Genomic DNA, 4,900 nt, shown 5'->3' on the forward strand with positions numbered 1-4,900 from the left:
TTCTTTAGGTAATCCACAACTATCATTAGCTCATTAGTTGCTCTTTCATGAATTTCATAGTATCTGTTCGGATTACAGTGAAAAGAAAAATGAAGATTCTTGTGTTGGGTAGGTGTGTATATAATCTGAATTCTGCACAATCTAAGGTGAACTTCATGCAACATTTTTTTAACATAACGCATATAGTAATGAAAGAATAGAAAGATTTTGTAAGAGATCTGAAAACTATAATAGATACGTGTGGAAAATGACCAAGACATGAAAAAGAGAAAGGTAAAAGACATATTACGCAGAGGTTGAAATAATTAAAGAGACAATATAGATATATATGATACAATTTCTTTTGTACATATAAAGCAATCCAATACGTACTATATCATCATAAAGTGGTATCAAGGGGAACACCGTCCCTGAATATTCAACAAAGACATGATGAATAATGCTACAAATCAGTGCAATATTTTCACGTAAATATCCTTGCATTTTCCACCACTTTCTTATTTGTGCAAGTTTGAATTTAGCACTATGGGATACTCATCATGATTCAACATATGGAAAATAATATATGCAGGAGAAGCACTAGTGTTTGTATAATTTAATTTAATATATGATCTTAAATTTAAATACTACCATTTGGCACTATTGAATCAACCAAACAGTTGGAAAACACTTAATGGTTGGAACTTGGGATTGGGACCATAGACATTCAATTCGTGTACTCTCAGGTAGGTATCATCCATAACGGCCAAACACAAAGTCCATAATGCTAATCACAATGGTTAAGATAAAACTCATACACACGTGTAAATACAACATAGACAATATTTCCATCTCGTGCCAAGTTACACTTAATTGGCAGCAGGTTTATTGTAATTGTGATGGTGATCTTCATTGAAAAACTATAGTTCTTAAGTGTGTATTATTTTCTACAGTTCCATTAACTTCTATATTGTATTTTAATATATCATTTAAGAGTGACATGATTGTTCAATTATAAGGTACACGAATATTGTTTTTCTTCGTTACTATTCCTGGTAAATAGAAGATTGTTCAGCTATGGTACCAGTTTCCCAAGTAGCAGGGCAAGACAGTGTCATTTTTATGATCACCAAAAGCATATTATCGAAATGAAGAGAGTAACAAAATGAAGTGGTATACGTAATCCATTTTTGTAATGTTGGTGATATAAACATTATAGTAAGGAAATGATTTTATGGGCACAGAAAAAGAACTCGAAGAAGATCTGGTTGTTGCTTTTGCTTTTTGTTTCCCGAACAACGCACCTTGTAAAATCGGAGGCAAAATAATGTTTTACGAGGCAGTCAAAGAGATAAGCATTGGATTTTTGTTTGTTTTTTTCTCCTTTATTTTCCCTAATGCCTTCCAATTTGATTCTTTGTTGCTTTTTTCTGCTTTGAGAGAGACCCCACTGTGTCTGTGTCTCCCTGAAAAATTTTAATCCGTTTGTTTCATGGAATATGGGTTTTTGTTTTTGCGTTTGGGGCACTTTAGTATTCAAAATGTCACAAAGCTTTCCTCAGCAGTCACTGTCTTTTACATTAAAGAGGAAGCATATGATACACAACCATATTGTACAAAATAAGTATGACTGTCTATGCCTATGATGTTGACCCTCTCTCTGCCATATATACATTCATCCTTCTTCTTCTTCTTCTTCTTCTTCTTCATCTTCCAAGGTTAAAGGAACAATCTACCTCTTATCTCTATTATATCTGCACAAATGCTTCATATAACCATTTTTATAACTAAACAACTACCAGTCAGTTCTGAAATCACAAACATGTACAGTTCCCTCCAATAGAATTTTCCTTTGATCATTACATATATAAAAGATAAACAATTGTCATAATTAGAAAAACATCCTTGGACCAAGTTCCAGGTTTTTGTCCCTTCTATTAATCTAACTACCCTGTATTCCCATTCTAACTATGCTTAATTATTGCTGTCAGATCAAAATAACCCATTCTCCATTGGAAAATAAAGAGTGTACAATAATTCTAAGATAGTGTCTATAAAAAGTTCATTAACGTATATAATATAAACTTTACAAAATTCATTACTACTTAGGCAACTAATTTGAAACAAAAAAAAAAACAAAATCACAGTATAGAATTACGCAACAATTTAGTTATAGATGGCCTTAACGTTTAACTTTTCTTATAAATTATTGTCCAACTTTTATAGATCATGTCTCTTGTAAATTCTTAATAATTTCTTTTGATATTATTATAATATTCAATTTTAAATATAATATTTCATATTTATACTTATATTTTTGTATATACATTTTTTGTTTTCATTTTACTTTTTATTATATAGTATTAATTGATTTTTCAAAAGTAACTACTGTCTTGAAATATTTTGTATTATATTATCACATATTTTTCTTTTTTTATTATACTCGTGGTTTCTACTACTAAAATTAAGGTATCTCTTACTTCTATCATTATTTAAAAAATGCAAACGCACAAGTGGAATAATAGTACTTGTGTTTACGCTAATTTGCTATAATGTAATTATATATATATATATATATATATATATATATATATATATATAAATGTTATCAAAAGATTATTATATTTAATGTCTTCTAAAATATTGATATAAAGTAAGTTCATAAAAAAACTAATAATTGACTCATAACAAACATATTACTGATATGTTAAATAGTTCTTATGCAAGTAGAATTATTTTAACATATGTAAATTTAACTATTATTTTAATGTTATTTTAAGGTTATAAATATCTTTTTTATGTGATATTTATAGAGTTTTGTAGTAAAAATATATTATGTTATTAAATTTGTATCATTAATAAGAGACAATACTCCGCCACTATTCCTTTATAATATTTTTCATTATTTTATATTCAAACGTAGATGAAGAACATTTCTTTTTTCAAATAAGCATACGCTTTCAAGAGTTTAGATATAAAGAGTTTGATATGACATGAAGGATTATTGAAATTTTGAGTTTTTTTTTTATCTTTTCAATTAAATATGAAAAATAATTATTTGAAAATTGAAGAATGTATTAAAGGAAATTAAAGATTAATTATTAAAAAATAATATACAATTCAAAAGTTTTATTCAATTCATCTTATAAAATAATGTATTCATAATATAAGTGAAATATATATAAATTATGGGATTAAATTGAGTTTTTGTAATTTTATTAAAATAACATGTGACTATTAAATTCATAATTTATGGTTTATTTGTGGAATGTAACATCAATTTTGTTTCTGAAATGAATATGATAAGGATTATTGTTTGGTTTGTGATGAATATTACATTCAAGATATGAGATTTGATTGAAATTCAGCGAAATCATGAATATATAAATAAATGAATTAAACTTAAACCTACTACTTTCCATGTGATATAGAATAAAACATAATGAATTGGAAAGTATAAACAGTGAAAAGACTAATTAAATGAATGGCTAAGTAGTGGCCACTTGGGGAATTATGTGAATTTGGTTGTCTCTCCCTATCATAACATTGCTGGACCCAAATTAACCTTCCTTATTCATTTTCTCAACTCTTCAATTTGCTTCTTAAAATAAATATTAAAATCTTGTGGATCATAAGCTTTCTACACTCACTTTTCTTTAGATAATAAATGTCTTGATAGTTGAGACAAAGATGCAACTTTGTAGTTTCTACATAAATGTGAAAGAAGCATTATGTCAAATACTTTCAATTCATATATCATATAATTGACTTCCAATACAATATAACCACCTAAGTCAATGTAAGCCTTTTCCCTTATTTCTCAATTGGGGAAATAAAAATGGATTTTCTACTTTTTCTTTCAGTTTCTAGACTGTAAGTTATGATATCTTTATTTGTTTATGAATTTATATATGAGTTCAAATATGAAAAACATATTTTAATGTTTTTTTAGAATAATTTTTTTCAAAAAGTTAGGGTTCAATTCGTATGTAACGTATAAAGTTAACCATTAATATTTTAATCTTGGATCTTTAAAAATAAACATAATTTTTGGATATTTTATGTGAATAATTAGTTTAATAAATTTGAAAATTGGCGAAGTAGTTGTGTATTTTCATTGACATTTGTGGTTGTGTTGTGTATTACACCATTGATATTGCCTCGTGAAATAATGGAGTATTTGACTGCTCCACCATTCTGTCGTTCATCAACTTTCCACGTATCATTCACATTCATCTCCATCCACCACTTATGCTTATACCCATGTAAATTCACATAATATTTAGATTATGATTTAATAAATAGATTAATATGTATCATTAATAGTTTAATGTTTCCAATTTAGATTTTGTTAAGAAAAACTCCTAATAGAGAAGACGGAAAACTAATCATTTTATGGTTTTCTTCTATATAAGAAAACTACAAATTATTAGATACTATATTTTTCTAATATATTTCTTTTATATAATTTCTTTTAATCTTTTTTAATATCTTTAAATAAATGTTTATGTAACAGATATATGTTTAAAGAGTGTTAGTAGACCTTCAGGCACGTCATTCTGGTTCTCACGCCCGGTTTAGTTTAAACTACTTTGTTATTTTATCAAGTAAAAAATTGTGTTTAGTTCCTACACTTTTAAATGAATTAGTCTTTACATTTTTAAAAATAAGTAGTCTAGTGTATTTTTTAACTATGTTATATTAATAAATATTAAATTTAAATATAAATATAATCAAGTTTTAAATTCTTTTAAAAGTTTAAAGATTGATTCATTAAAAGTGCAGGGACCTGAACTGAATTCGAGGAAAATAATTAAATTAAAAACGTCTTTTTTTTTCTTTCATAAATTACAGAATAATTACATTATTTTATTTTAGTCCTTTAAAATATTTATGTAAGAAATTAGTGAAAATAAATTTT

This window comes from Vigna radiata, unplaced genomic scaffold, assembly GCF_000741045.1.
Source record: "Vigna radiata var. radiata cultivar VC1973A unplaced genomic scaffold, Vradiata_ver6 scaffold_374, whole genome shotgun sequence".
In the NCBI taxonomy this organism is placed as follows: domain Eukaryota; kingdom Viridiplantae; phylum Streptophyta; class Magnoliopsida; order Fabales; family Fabaceae; genus Vigna; species Vigna radiata.